Source organism: Neovison vison, chromosome 7, assembly GCF_020171115.1.
Source record: "Neovison vison isolate M4711 chromosome 7, ASM_NN_V1, whole genome shotgun sequence".
NCBI classification, from domain to species: Eukaryota; Metazoa; Chordata; class Mammalia; order Carnivora; family Mustelidae; genus Neogale; species Neogale vison.
Window position 1 is genome coordinate 129,994,009 of NC_058097.1, and position 16,373 is coordinate 130,010,381.

Consider the following 16,373-nt stretch of genomic DNA (forward strand, 5'->3'; position numbering starts at 1 on the left):
GAGGAGTCCTCTTTAAGATGAAAAGGAGAGAGAAAGACAGAGAGACAGAGAGAGACAGAGAGAAAATTACAAATAGAAAATTAGGTACAGTTTGTGAATATCTACTCAGAATGAGATAAAACCCACAATAATTTGCAATTTAAAAAAACCTGACAAATACCATGAATATCAAAATAAGAAAGCAGGGGCGCCTGGGTGGCTCAGTGGGTTAAGCCTCTGCCTTCGGCTCAGGTCGTGATCTCAGGGTCCGGGGATTGAGCCCCATGTCGGGCTCTCTGCTCAGCGGGGAACCTGCTTCCCCCTCTCTCTGTGCCTGCCTCTCTGCCTACCTGTGATCTCTCTCTCTCTATGTCAAATAAATCTTAGGTGCCTCCTTAGCGCAGTAGGCAGCGCGTCAGTCTCATAATCTATGTCAAATAAATCTTTAAAAAAAAATAAGAAAGCATACTGGTTTTGTAATTATATTCTGGACACACCTTCCCATATATATATATATATATATATATATATATATATCTTACATTTTGGGCTATATTCTCTTTAACTGCCTCTTCATGAGACAGCAATTATGTAATATAATTTTCTATAAAAAGAATAGAAAAATAATTCAGCAGCAAAAAATACTGTCTTGTAGCAGTATTTGCTTTGGGTGGTTTGGGAAGGGAGGAATATGTAGTTGGGGTGGGTGGCCCAAGGTCATACTGCTGTAAAATGTGTTCTCTGGCATGGGCAGAAAAGATACAAGGAAGAGATTGTAAATCATATAAATTTATACCATCCAGTGCAAACTAAGGATATTTCCAATATCCTAGGTTGGATCTCTGAAATTCCAGTTACCCCAGCTGAATGGGAAATGTGATGGAGGGGAGGTAAGAGTGGAAAGGGACAGCATTCTTACCCTTTTAGAACTATGACGTCTTATTTTCTAAAACTCTATAAAATCAAATGAACACAGGACATATTTCTAGGACCCTTCCACAAGACTCCCTTGGAAGGGTCCTGTGCAAATTAGGTGCCCTGATCTTGAGCTTCCTCTTTCTGGAACTAAATCCCCTCTGGAAATATGGTTATGTATCCAATCTGCTCAGTTTCTTGATTTCTGATTCAGGACCCAATTGAGGGCTAATTTTGGGGGAAGACTTTTCTGATTCTCAAAGCCTGCATTGGTTCCTCCCACAGGGGCTGTGAACAACGTTCTGTCCATTATGACAATGTACCGATATTGCCTGTTCAATTTTATGTCTTAACCTGCATCTCTCACTCTCTCAGGGACTATGATCCTTCTCTCCATATTCCCCCAGGGACCAAAAATCTTTGAGAGCAGGAGCCATATTTTATTTATCATTGTATCCCCATCATGTAGCATACAGTCTGGCTTATAAGCGATGATGGGAAGCTATCTGATGAATTAATAAGCAAATGGAACAACGGTAAGAGGGACAAGGCATCTATTTCAGTGATTTTCTAAGGAAGAACTCACTCCTTGACAGAGATCAAACAATAGGGGGAAAAAAGTCCTCCTGGAATACAAAAAGCCCTTCTCTGTGGTAATTCCCTATTTCCTCTTTCCAGACTTCCTCCTGTAACTGTCTGACAGGAATCAAAGAATTCCTGTAAAGCTGCCAGTATATAAAACGCATGGCCTTCCCAAAGAAGAATCTTTCCAATCTTTAGAAATTTTAGCCACGTAACCTCTTCCTGTCCATCACTATGAATTGTAGGGAGAAACAAACTGTAGTGTGGGGGATGACATGTTTGGATTCTATTCTGACATAATCTCCATTATATATTGTTGCTCTTGCCTTTTAATTTTTAATTCTTGGAAGATCACCTCCACCTGCAATCATGTTAGCATATCTTTGAAGACTGTAAGTGTAATTAGGGAGATAGGCTAGCACAGTAATGGTGTATATCTCGGGAATCAGAGATTTAGATGAAAAAGAAACATGGCTTCATTGTTTATTATCTGGCAGCAGGGGCTGAGAAGCTTTGGAGAAAACCAAACTCAGCTCTTCTCACTAATGATACTAACCATTACCTTCTTACCATGCAAAGCTTATTATCTTTTATGCTGACAATGCTCTGTGGATTTTACATTCATGTCTGTCTCTGGACTGGCTTTGAAACAGTCCTTTTGTTCTTTTTTTATTGTGTTTTTTAAAATTTTACTTCCAGTGGAGTTAATATACAGGGTTTTATTAGTTTCAGGTGTACAATACAGTGATTCAACACTACCATACATTACACAGTGCCCATCACGACAAGTGCCCTCCTTAATCTCCATCACCTATTTCATCCATCCCCCTACCTCTCTCCCCTCTAGTAACCATCAGTTTGTTCTCGATAGCTAAGAGTCTGTTTCTTGGTTTCTTTCTCTCTCTCTCTTCCCTTCATTTGATTTGTTTCTCATATTCCACATATGAATGAAATCACACGGTATTTGTCTTTCTCTGACGGACTTATTTCATTTAGCGTTATACTCCCTAGCTCCGTCCATGTTATTGCACATAGCAATATGCCCTTTTTTTGGCGGAATAATAATCCACTGTATGTATATATTGCATCTCTTTTTTGAATTTAAATTCAGTTAGCTCTATATAGTACATGATTTGCTTTCAAGGTAGTGATTCATTTGTTGTGCATATACTGAATCTTTACTCATTCATCAATCAACGGACACTGGGCTGTTTCCATATCTTGGCTATTGTAAATAATGCTGCTATAAATATAGGCATGCATTTATCCCTTTAAATTGCTGTTACTGTTTTTTTAGGTAAATCCTTGAGTGTGATTACTAGATCATATGGTAGTTATATATTTAACTTTTTGAGGAACCTCTATACCATCTTCCACAGTGGTGACACTAGTTGGCATTCCCACCAACAGTGCCCTAGGTTCCTTTTTCTCCACATACTCTCCAACACTTGTTGTTTCTTCTTTTATTTTAGCCATTCTGAAAGGTGTTTGACATGGATCAAAGTATTCCTGTATTTGCATTTTTCTTTGCATCTTTTCATGTGTCTGTTGGCCTTCTGGATGTCTTCTTTGCAGAAATGTCTGTTAATGTCTTGTGCCTATTTTTAATTGGATTATATGGATTTTTTTGTGTTGAATTGTATAAGTTATATACTTTGGATGCTAACCCTTTATCGGATATGTCATTAGCAAATATCTTCTCCCATTCAGTAGGTTGTCTTTTAGTTTTGTTGGTTTTTTCTTCTTTGCTGTGCAGAAGATTTTTATTTTGATATAGTCCCAATAGTTTGTTTTTGCTTTTGTTTCCCTTGCCTCAGGAGACGTATCTAGAAAAATGTTGTTACAGACAATGTCAGAGAAATTATTGCCTGTGCTCTCTTCCAGGACTTTTATGGTTTCATGTCTCATATCTAGGTCCTTAATACATTCTAAGTTTATTTTTGTGTAAGTGTAAGAAAGTGGTTCAGTTTCATTCTTTTGCCTGTAGCTGTCCAGTTTTCCCAGCACTATTTGTTGAAGAAAGAGTTCCCCATGGGATATTGTTTCCTGCTTTGTAAAAGACTAATTAACCATGTAATTGTGGGTTTATTCCTGGGCTTTCTATTCTGCTGCATTGATCTATGTGTCTATTTCTGTGCCAGTTGCATAGTGTTTTGATTACTACAGTTTGTGATATAACTTGAAGTGTAGAATTCTGATACCACCAGTTTTGTTTTTCTTTTTCAATATTTCTTTGGTTATTTGGGATCTTTCATAGTTCCATACAAATTTTAGGATGATTTGTTTTAGTTCTGTGAAAAATGCTATTGGTATTTTGATAGGAATTACATTAAATCTGTAGATTGCCTTGGGTAATATAAGCATTTTAACAATGTTTTTTCTTCCAATCCATGAGATTGGAATGTATTTTCACTTTTTTTGTGTCATCTTCAATTTATTTCATCAGTGTCTTACAGTTTTCAGAATATAGGTCTTTCACTTTTGGTTAAGTTTTTTTCCTAGGTATTTTATTTTTGGTGCAATTATAAATGGGATTATTTACTTAATTTCTCTTTCTCCTGCTTCATTATTAGTATATAGGAATGCAACAGATTTCTTTGTATTGATTTTGTATCCTGCAATTTTATTGAATTTATTTATCAGTTTTCGTAGTTTTTTGGTGGTCTTTAGGGTTTTCTATATATAGTATTCATGTCATCTGAAAATGGTGGAAGTTTTACTACTTTCTTACCAATTTGAATGCCTTTTATTTCTTGTGTTTGATTACTGTGCTAGGACTTCCAGTACTATGCTGAATAAATTGGTGAGAGTGGATATCCTTGTCTTGCTCCTGACCTTAGGGGCAAAGCTCTCAGTTTTTCCCCATTGAGTATTGTGTTGTCTGTGGGTTTTAATATATGAGAGCTTTTATTATTTTGATGTATGTTCCCTCTAAACCTACTTTGTTAAGGATTTTTGTCATGAATGGATGCTGTACTTCATCAAATGTTTTTTCTGCATCTATTGAAATGATCATATGGTTTTTATTCTTTCTCTTATTGCTATGATTTATTACATTGATTAATTTGTAAATATTGAACCCTTTTTGTGGGAACCACAAGCCCACCTGATCATGGTGAATGATTTTTTTTTTTTTTTAATGTACTGTTGGTTCAGTTTTCCAGCATTTTGTTGAGGATTTTTGTATCTATGTTCCAGAGATAATGGCCTGAAGTTCTCTATTTTATCTGGTTTTAGTATCAGACTAATGCTGGCCTCATAGAATGATTTTGGAAGTGTTGTTTCCTCTTCTACTTTTTGGGAAAGTTTGAGAACAGGCATTAACTCTTCTTTAGCTGTTTGGTAGAGGAGTACCTGGGTTGCATAGTCAATTAAGCATCTGACTCTTGGTTTCAGGTCAGGTTGTGATCTCGGTCATGGAATTGAGCCCTGAGTTGGGCTCCACATGCAGTGTGGAGTCTGCTTAAGATCTGCTCTCCCTCTCCGTCTACCCCTCCATCTCCGCCCCTGCAAATAAATTAATTAATTTTTTAAAAAGGTTTGGTAGAATTTGCCTGTGAATCTTTCTGATCCTAGACTTTTTTGATTACTCATTTAATATCCTTGCTGGTAATTGGTCTGTTCAAATTTTCCATTATTTGCTGATTCAGTTTAGGGAGATTATATATTTCTAGGAATTTACCTATTTTGCTCAGTTTGTTGGCAAGTAATTTTTTTTAATGTTCAATTAGCTAGGACATCATTAGTTTTTGATGTAGTTTTCAATGGTTCCCTAGTTGTGTGTAACAACCAGTGCTCATCACCACACAAGCCCTCCTTAATACCCATCACCTGGTTACCCCATCCCCCAACCCCTCTCCCTCCAGTAACCCTCAGGTTGTTTCCTGGAGTCCAGAGTCTCTCATGGTTTGTCTCCCTCTCTGATTTCTTCCCATTCAGTTTTCCCTCCCTTCCCTGTGGTCCTCCATGCTGTTCCTTACAAGTATTTATATTTCTCTGGTGTCAATTGTTATTTCTTCTTTTTAGTTTTTGATTTTGTTTATTTGAGTTCTCTCTCCATCTTTCTCTCTCTCTCTCTCTCTCTGTCACAGTCTAACTAAAAGTTAATCAATTTTGTTGATCTTTTCAAAGAATCAGGTCTTGGTTTCATTTTCATTAATCTATTCTATTGTTTTTTAGTTTCTATATCATTTATTTTTGCTCTAATCTTTATTATTTCCTTCCTTCTTCTGGTTTTGTATTTTGTTCATTCTTCTTTTTCTAGATCCTTGAGGTATAAGGTTAGGTTGTTTATATGAGCTTTTTATTCCTTGTTGAGATAGGCCTATATTGCTATAGACTTCCCTCTTAGAACAGCTTTTGTTGCACTCTGAAGATTTTGTTTGTTTCCAGGTAATTTTTTATTTCTTCTTTCATTTCTTGGTCAACCCATTCATTGCTTAGTAGCATGTTATTTAGCCTCCATGTATTTGTGTATTTGTGGTCTTTTCATACTTTTTTCTTGTGGTTGATTTCTAGTTTCATAGCATTGTGGTCAGAAAAGATATATGGTTTGACTTTGATCTTTTTGAATTTGTTAAGACTTGTTTTGTGGCCTAATATGTGATCTGTTCTGGAGTATGTTCCATGCGCACTTCAAAAAGAATATGTATTCTGCTATTTTAGGTAGAATGTTCTGAATGTATCTGTTAGATCCATCTGGTCCAGTATATCATTCAAAGCCACTGTTCCTTATTGATTTTCTGTTTCAATTATCTGTCCATTCACGTAAGTGGGGTGTTAAAGCCCCCTACTCTTATTGTATTACAATATATAAATAATAATAACATTTTCTTTTATACCTTTTATTAACTGTTTTATGTATTTTGAGGATCCCATATTGGGTACACAAATATTTATAACTGTTATGTTTTCTTGTTGTATTGTCTCCTATTATTATTATTATTATTTAGTGTCCTTTCACTCTTTTACAGTCTTTATTTTAAAGTCTGTTTTGTCCAATTTAAGTATTGCTACAATGGCTTTCTTTTGACATCCATTTGCATTATGAATATTTCTCTATCCCCACTTTTAATCTGTAAGTGCCTTTAAGTCTGAAATGAGTGTCTTACAAGCAGCATATAGATGGATCTTATTTTTTTTTAATCCATTTCTTCACCCTATGTCTTTCTATTGGAACATTTAGTCCATTTCCATCCAAAGTAATTATTGATAGATATGTATTTTTTGCCATTTTGTTACTTGTTTTGTAGTTGCCTTTGTAGTTTTTCTCTGATCCTTTCTTCTCTTGCTCTCTTTTATGTTTTTCTGGCTTTCTTTAGTGATATACTTGGATTTCATTCTCTTTATTCTTTGCATATCTATTGCTGCTTTTTGATTTGTGGTTGCTCTGCAGTTTGTATATAATATCCTCTCTATATAGCAGTCTATATTAAATTGATGGTCACTTAAGTTTGAACCCATTCTTTACTTCTTCTGCCTTACATTGAAGGTATATAGTGTCATATTTTATGTCCTTTTATTTTGTGAATCACTTGACTGATTTTTTTATGTTCAGTAAGCCAAAATATAATACATCATTAGTTTTTGATGTAGTGATCAACGATTCATCAGTTGCAAGTAACACCCAGTGCTCATCACCACATGTGCCCTCTTTAATACCTATCTCCCCGTTACCTCATCCTCCCACCCGCTTCTCATCTGTAACCCTCAGTTTGTTTCCCAGAGTCCAGAGTCTCTCAAGGTTTGTTTCCCTGTCTGATTTCTTCCCATTCAGTTTTCTCTCCCTTCTCCTGTGGTCCTCTGCGCTATTCCTTATGAGTGAAAGCTTGACTTGTTTTTACAGATACAACTATTTTTACTCCTTTTGTGTTTCCTGCTTTTCTTATTCTTAATCATAGACTTTCCTTCTCACTCAAAGAAGTACCCTTTAACATTTCTTGGAGGGCTAGTTTAATGGTCATCAACTCCTTTAGTTTTTGTCTGAGAAACTATCTCTCCTTCTATTTTGAATGATAGTCTTGATGGATACAGTATTCTTGGCTGAAGATTTTTTTCCTTTCAGCATTTTGAATATATCCTGCCATTCCCTTCTAGAATGCAATGTTTCTACTGAGAATTCCACTGATAGCCTTCTGATGTTTTTAATTCTTGTATATAACGATCTTCTCTTGGTGATTTAAATTTTTTTTTTCTTTATCACTGCTTTTTGCCTTCTTAATTACTATGTGTCTTGGTGCAAACCTCCTTGGGTTGATTTTGTTGGGGACTCCCTGTGTCTCCTGGATCTAGATATGTGCTTCCTTCTCCAGGTTAAGGATTTTTCAGCTATTATTTCTTCAGAGTAATTTTCTGCCACTTTTCTCTCTCCTGGGATCTCTATAATGTCAATGTTATTATGCTTAATGAAGTTGCTGAGTTCCCTAAGTCTGTTCTCATTTTGTATACTTTTTTTTTCTCTCTTTCACTTGCTCAGTTTGATTACTTTTCATTTCTCTGTCTTCCAGGTTGTGGAATTTCTCTGCTTCCTCTAGCTTGTGGAGATTGGGACCTGACCTGACGGGGCCACTTCAAAAATTGTACATGAGCTGGAGGGACAGTTTTAATAAGGTGTGGGAGTCCTCCCAGGGAAGTGACTAGCTATTGCTGCCAGGTGAGGCCCTACTAAATGCCTGGTCAGGGGACATGTGTTGGCAAGGCTTAAGCATATCTTCTGGAGGAGGGGCACCACAGCACCCCGACACAGGCAAGTGTAACTGGAAAGGGCAGCTCTGCCAAAGTGTGGGTGAGTGGACCTTGGTGTAAGCAAGTTAGGTAGCAAGTGTTGTTGCTGTGTTTGTTCCTGCAGGTGGCTGTGTGTTTATGCTGAAAGCAGGGGTGGAGTGGTGAGGGAAATGACACCTGCCAGCTCCTTTGTTCCTGGAGGGGTCTTCCTGTTCTTCCTGCCTCTCAGGGACAGCTCTGAGGTGAGTAAATACCTCTCCTTCGCATATGCCCTAGGCATTTTTCTCATTGCAGCTTCTGAGCTGGATCTCAGTGATCCTTGTGCTGTCTCTTTAAGGGCAGGGACTCAGTTTCCTCTTGCCCTGTGGGCTCTTCTAGATGGAAGCCCACTAATTTTTAGAATTCCAGACCCTAAGTCCCACTGGTTATAAGAACTCACGAAATTTAGCTCCTATCGCTTTCGGAGCCAAATGTTATGGGGATTTATCATCCTCATGTAGGCTCCCCAGTGTGATTATCTGTTTCTCACCCTTCTTCGCACTCTTGGCTCCCTCCCAAACACAGAGAGCCAGGGCTCTTTTAGTTCACCACTGCATCTCCACCCTTCCTACCCACTTTGATGTGGCCTCTTCTCTACCCTTAGATGTGAAGTTTATTCTTCCAGTCTTCAGGTCATTTTCTATGTTATTTATGCTGATGTGAGGGTTATCTAATTGCATCTGTGGAACAAAGCAAGCTTAGGGTTACCCTACTCTGCTACCATCCCAACCTCTGGCCAATCCTTTTCTTCTTGATATATTTCCATGATCAACAACAGTTTATGGAAGGATGTCCCTGATCAACCTTGACTTTTAATGACAAATATTGAGGTTTTATAAACACAGCACAAAAGGGTGAGATTTTAGGGTGTAGTGAAAATATCTAGAGCCAGAGGACCTGAACTGGATCTTGATTGTTTCACCTTAGGCAAATTTCTGAGCCCTAATTTTCTCATCTATAAAATTTTGATAATAAAAAATAACTACATAATGAGGTTGTGAAAGTTGTGAGATAATAAAGGTAAAAGGTGATTTGTAAAATGTAAAGTGCAAAAAAAGTTAGCTTTGATTTATGATGCAACATTACATGCTGTGCATTACATGTCCAGGAAAGCTATGTAAAGGTTTACTGGAAAGTTCTCATTATTTAGAAGATGTAATCATTTTGTGAGATGAAAGAGGTATCTGATGAGTTCTGACCTGATGAAGGCTCAGTATACTCAAGGAGAGCGTTTCCAGTTGATTAGAAGGAAAAAAGCATTTGACTGATGAAAATGATGGAGTTAGTATAAAAAACTCACCCGATTCCCTTAAAATAGAAATGAGCACACATTTTTAGAAGAGAATATAAGAAAAAGATTGAGAAAAAAAGGTCTCTTAAACTTTATCAGGAATCTGTGCAGACTGGATAGATTAAAGTGTTATATGTCTCTTGTTGGCCATCAGCATGGTATTTGCTATTGACACAGTAATATAGTAAGTTTAATGTGGTTTATTTGTCTAAAAAGGAACAACTTATCTTTTGTTTGGAACTTAGAAGCAAGCTGAATCCTGATCTGTGTTATTTCAGTGTCTGGTTGATTTGTATTTGAGGTTTCCGGAGCAAAAACTTCATTACTAAATACCTGGCACATTCCCACTGCAGGGGTAGGGATCAAAATGTGGAATAGAATCTCCTGGTTGGCATTTCAGAATATAAATTCAGAATTGTATCTTCTGAAATATAATTCATTCAAGATATATTTCTTAAGGTTTAGTATATATCAGACACTGTTCTAGGTTCTGAGAGTATAAAGATGAATAGAAAATATGTTCCTTACTTGTTTGTTAATTTTGTTCTTACAATTTTCTTCTATTCTTCTGGTCTTCCCTTCAGTCACTGTTGCAATCTGCTTTCCTTGATTCACGGAAGGAAGAGGAAGTTAGAAGGAAGTTAGCCTTTACATTTTAGAAAATGAAATCTCAGGGGAATTGAAGGACTTGGGATAAAAAACAGAAGAGCACTCACTGGCTGGAACTTCAGCCTCAGATATCTTATTGGTTGCTATTCCCATTAATGCTTTGCAAAGATTACAATAACATCCAGAGCATTGCTAGTTGACTGGCTGGCTGATATCATCTATGTCCTGAGACTCTGCTCTGTCTCTATCAACTTACTCATATGGAGACCCTTTTTCAACATCTCAGGACACAAACAAACTTCTGAGTTGGAAGCGGGGACTCAACATCTAGGGGGATGGCAGTAATACAGAAAATGAAGCAAGACTACTAGCTGTTTCCCCAGTACCTATTGTCTCTTTTTTCCTTATGAGGATAGAGACCTATATCCAGCCCCGCCACCCCCCACACATAGTTGCCCACAGTTTAAGCTTCAAACATGATTGCCCAGCTAGAGAGCTAGAAACTGTAATTTAGAGATTCCCTTATAAGTAGATAAATCCATGTGGGGACACCTAGATGGCTCAGTCAGGCTCAGAGTGTCTGTCTTTGGCTCAGGTCCTGATCCTGGGGTCCTGGGATGGAACCCTGCTTAGGCTCCCTACTCAGTGGGAAGTCTTCTTCTCCTTCTACTGTCCCTCCACCCCATTCATGCTCTCTCTCTCTCAAATAAATAAATAATCTTAAAAAATAAATCCATGAGTTTAGGTTGTGAGCTGATGTTGTACCATTTCAGGGATCTGGTATGGATTTAGAACATTGGGCATGTACACCTTTTTCATCTTCCCCTTTCCATGGGCTATAACACTAAGTTGGCATGACCCAGATTCAGCCCTGTGGTTAGAACAGCACCCAAGGATGGCATAAAAACAAGAAGAATCAGGTTTTCATTTCTGGACTCTTACCTTCTTTTTTTTTTTTTTCTTTCTTGCTTTTAATTTTTAATTTTTTTTCGGGTTCCAAGATTCACTGTTACCTTCTCCTTTATTTAAGCCACTGTGATTTTTGACTTTTTGATAGAAAACTAGCTTTTACCCCCAAACATAAAGAAAAGCCCAGTTCACCTGTAATTGAATAAGAATGAAAGGAATCGACCCGAGGTCTCTCCTAGAGGTACTGAGAGTTTATTAGATGAAAGACACAGACAGAAACAAGAGCATCATCTCCCATTCCTGAAAATACAGGTAATATGTTATAGATCCAGAAGGTAACAGGCAGGGGGATGGAAGGTTGAATGAGACCCAATAACTCTCACAGAGTTCTGGGCAAATATGGACAAATATGTGCTGATTTGGGCTTTCTTTTATTACTATTTTCCTTTTATTTCATTAGCACTTTTTCTTCAGGCAAAAATAGCATAATTAATTTGATATGATCACAATCTAGGCATGCCCCATTCCCACACAAGAATACATGATCACATGTGGATGTTCTCAAGCAATCTGAGCCAAGAGTTGAGCCCATTCTTGTTTCTTTCTCGGAAGGTAATTGAATTTCCATGTTCTTGTGAAGAGAAAACCAGCTTTGTAAAGTGCTGAAGGTTTTACCATCCAGAACTGGATCTCAAAACTGAATATTGTTGTTGGCAGACCATGAGAACATGCTCAGTCACAAGAAAATGAAACATTTCTTGTGTGAAAAATGTGTCACACTCTTAATCTCCTTTTTCACCCTCTCTCCCACCCCAGCATTGAATAGTGTATGATGATACATTTGGCTGGTGGTTATATCTTTGTACATGATGACGTTTTGAGGCTTAATCCAGCTGAAGCTGGAGGCAGCCTGCTGGCCTCTGAAAAACTCTTGTTTTTTGCTACAAGTAACCTCAAAAGCTTAGTAGTCAATAGAAGGCATTGAGTCCCCCATTCTCCAAGCAAGTTCTTAAAAATAAATGGTAATGAAACACAGAGGGAATAAAAAGTGCATAAAATTTCACTCTCCGAACCTAGTTGTCTCTGGATTTTGAGGTAGGATACTAAAACATACACTCTCTCGTTGCTTTCTGCAATGAGCAACAAAACACAACAAAACAACAAACGTTATTTGAAATAATTATAGTTTTATATTGAGTTGCAAAAATAGTGCAGGGTAGTTCCTTGTACCTTCATCCACTTTTCCCTACTAGTTACATTTTACATAACTATATTCCAATATTAAAACCAGGAAATTGACACATTAGAACAATGTATGTGCATATCTATGTCATTTTATCATCTGTGTAGATGATAACAACCACCACTGTGATCCAGATACAGAGCTATTCCATCACCACAAAGGCCTACTTGGAGCTACCCCTTTATGGTCACTTTCACTCACCTCCCTCTACTTTCCCTAAATCCTGACAGCCACTAATCTGTTCTCCATGTCTTTGTGAGAATATTACATATAGGAAATGTAGACCATTTACATTTAAAATAATGATTAATAGGTTAGGGCTTAAGTCTGCCATTTTATTTTTGCTGTTGTTGTTTTCTGTTTGTTCCTCTGTTTTTCATTTCTCTGGTTTTTTGGTCCTTCCTCTGGGTTATTTGAACAGATTTTAGAATTCCATTTTGATTATCAGTAGCATTTTTTTTTATGTAGCTCTTTGTACTGATTTTATAGTAGTAGCTATAAGCATGATATTATACTTGTCATAGCCTACTGATCTTGACATTTTACTAGTTTGGATAAACTGTAAGAATATTAACTCCCCTTAAGTCCTTTTACCTTTTCCCATTTACAATATAATTGTCTTAAATATTTTCTTTACATACATTAAAAACCACATCTAACAGTGTTATAATTTTTTGCTTCAATCATCAAACACAATTTAGAAAACTCAATGAAGCCTATTGAATATATCCATATTTAATTTTTTATTTTTCCTTCTTCATTCCAAATGTTTGAAGATTTTTTTTTAAGATTTATTATTTATTTATTTATTTATTTGTCAGAGAGAGGGAGAGAGAGTGAGCACAGGCAGACAGAATGGCAGGCAGAGGCAGAGGGAGAAGCAGGCTCCCTGCCGAGCAAGGAACCCGATGTGGGACTCGATCCCAGGACGCTGGGATCATGACCTGAGCTGAAGGCAGTGCTTAACCAACTGAGCCACCCAGGCATCCCCCGAATGTTTGAAGATTTTTTTTTTTTAAAGATTTTATTTATTTATTTGACAGAGAGAAATCACAAGTAGATGGAGAGGCAGGCAGAGAGAGAGAGAGGGAAGCAGGCTCCCTGCTGAGCAGAGAGCCCGATGTGGGACTCGATCCCAGGACCCTGAGATCATGACCTGAGCCGAAGGCAGTGGCTTAACCCACTGAGCCACCCAGGCGCCCCCGAATGTTTGAAGATTTAAGGAAATCTTTTCCTTTCTGTTTCTAGAACTTCCTTTAGCCTTTTTTTTTTTTTTTAAGGTAGGTCTGTGGTGAGAAATTCTTTTGATTTCCTTTATCTGAAAAAGTACTGATTTCCCCTTCATTCCTGAAATATATTTTCACTAGATATAAAATTCTGGTTTACAGTTCTTTCATTTCAGCACTTGTAAAATGTTGTACCATTTTCTTCCAAACTCCCTGGTTTTTTTTGAGGAATCCACAATCATTGGAATTATTTTATCCCTATAGGTAATATGTCATTTATCTCTGGGTGTTTTTTTTAATTTTTTTTATTTATTTTCAGCATAACAGTATTCATTGTTTTTTGTACCACACCCAGTGCTCCATGCAATCCGTGCCCTCTATAATACCCACCACCTGGTACCCTGACCTCCTACCCCCCGCCCCTTCAAAACCCTCAGATTGTTTTTCTAGGTGTTTTTAATTCACTTTCCTTGTTAGCTTTCAGAATTCTGGGTATGATGTGTGTTGATGTGGATTTTTAAAATTTATTTTCTTTAGTATTTGCTTAACCTCTGGGTCTGTAAGTTTATACTTTTGCCAAGTTTGGAAAGTTTTCAACAATTCTTTTTTTTTTTTTTTTTTTTGCATTCTTTTTTTTTTTTCCAATTTATTTATTTTCAGAAAAACAGTATTCATTATTTTTTCACCACACCCAGTGCTCCATGCAAGCTGTGCCCTCTAGAATACCCACCACCTGGTACCCCAACCTCCCACACCCCCGCCACTGCAAACCCCTCAGATTGTTTTTCAGAGTCCATAGTCTCTCATGGTTCATCTCCCCTTCCAATTTACCCAAAAGCACATACCCTCCCCAATGTCCATAACCTTACCCCCCTTCTCCCAACCCCCCTCCCCCCAGCAACCCACAGTTTGTTTCGTGAGATTAAGAGTCACTTATGGTTTCTCTCCCTCCCTATCCCATCTTGTTTCATGGATTCTTCTCCTACCCACTTAAGCCCCCATGTTGCATCACCACTTCCTCATATCAGGGAGATCATATGATAGTTGTCTTTCTCCGCTTGACTTATTTCGCTAAGCATGATACGCTCTAGTTCCATCCATGTTGTCGCAAATGGCAAGATTTCGTTTCTTTTGATGGCTGCATAGTATTCCATTGTGTATATATACCACATCTTCTTTATCCATTCATCTGTTGATGGACATCTAGGTTCTTTCCATAGTTTGGCTATTGTGGACATTGCTGCTATAAACATTCGGGTGCACGTGCCCCTTTGGATCACTACGTTTGTATCTTTAGGGTAAATTCCCAGTAGTGCAATTGCTGGGTCATAGGGCAGTTCTATTTTCAACATTTTGAGGAACCTCCATGCTGTTTTCCAGAGTGGTTGCACCAGCTTGCATTCCCACCAACAGTGTAGGAGGGTTCCCCTTTCTCCGCATCCTCGCCAGCATCTGTCATTTCCTGACTTGTTGATTTTAGCCATTCTGACTGGTGTGAGGTGATATCTCATTGTGGTTTTGATTTGTATTTCCCTGATGCCGAGTGATAAGGAGCACTTTTTCATGTGTCTGTTGGCCATCTGTATGTCTTCTTTGCAGAAATGTCTGTTCATGTCCTCTGCCCATTTTTTGATTGGATTATTTGTTCTTTGGGTGTTGAGTTTGTTAAGTTCTTTATAGATTTTGGACACTAGTCCTTTATCTGATATGTTGTTTGCAAATATCTTCTCCCATTCTGTCAGTTGTCTTTTGGTTTTGTTAACTGTTTCCTTTGCTGTGCAAAAGCTTTTGATCTTGATGAAATCCCAAAAGTTCATTTTTGCCCTTGCTTCCCTTGCCTTTGGCGATGTTCCTAGGAAGATGTTGCTGCGGCTGAGGTCGAAGAGGTTGCTGCCTGTGTTTTCCTCAAGGATTTTGATGGATTCCTTTCTCACATTGAGGTCCTTAATCCATTTTGAATCTATTTTTGTGTGTCGTTTAAGGAAATGGTCCAATTTCACATAGATCAATGGAACAGAATAGAGAGCCCAGAAATAGACCCTCAACTCTATGGTCAACTAATCTTCGACAAAGCAGGAAAGAATGTCCAATGGAAAAAAGACAGCCTCTTCAATAAATGGTGTTGGGAAAATTGGACAGCCACGTGCAGAAAAATGAAATTGGACCATTTTCTTTTTTTTTTTTTAAAGATTTTATTTATTTGACAGAGAGAGATCACAAATAGGCAGAGAGGCAGGCAGAGAGAGAGAGAGAGGAGGAAGCAGGCTCCCCGGTGAGCAGAGAGCCCGATGTGGGACTCAATCCCAGAACCCTGAGATCATGACCTGAGCTGAAGGCAGAGGCTTAACCCACTGAGCCACCCAAGCGCCCCTCTTTTTTTTTTAAATACATCTTTATTTTGCTAAGTTAACCCTTTGGATATTTTTTTCCTTATGAGTTTGGCATTTTAATTTATTTTTTTAACCTCATTGAGATACAAATAACATATGATATTTCACAACTTTAAGGTATACAACATATTGATTTGATACCTTTACATATTGTGATAAGATTACCACTGTAGTACACCATTATTTCTTGGAAAAGTTTTTCATTCCTACCTCTTTTTGCTCTTCTTGTATCTGATGATGTAAATGTTAGACCTTTTGTCATAGTCCCTCAATACCTAAGGTTGGTTTTTTTTAATTTTTTTTTCATTTTTTCCTCAGTTTATTTTCTGTTTATTTGGATTGAGCAATTTCTGTTGTCTTATTGGTTCAAGATTATTGGCTCATTTCTCTGTCCTCCCCATTCTTCTGTTTAGCCCATCCATGACTTTTTATTTTGGTTATTGTATTTTACATTTCTAAAATTTCCA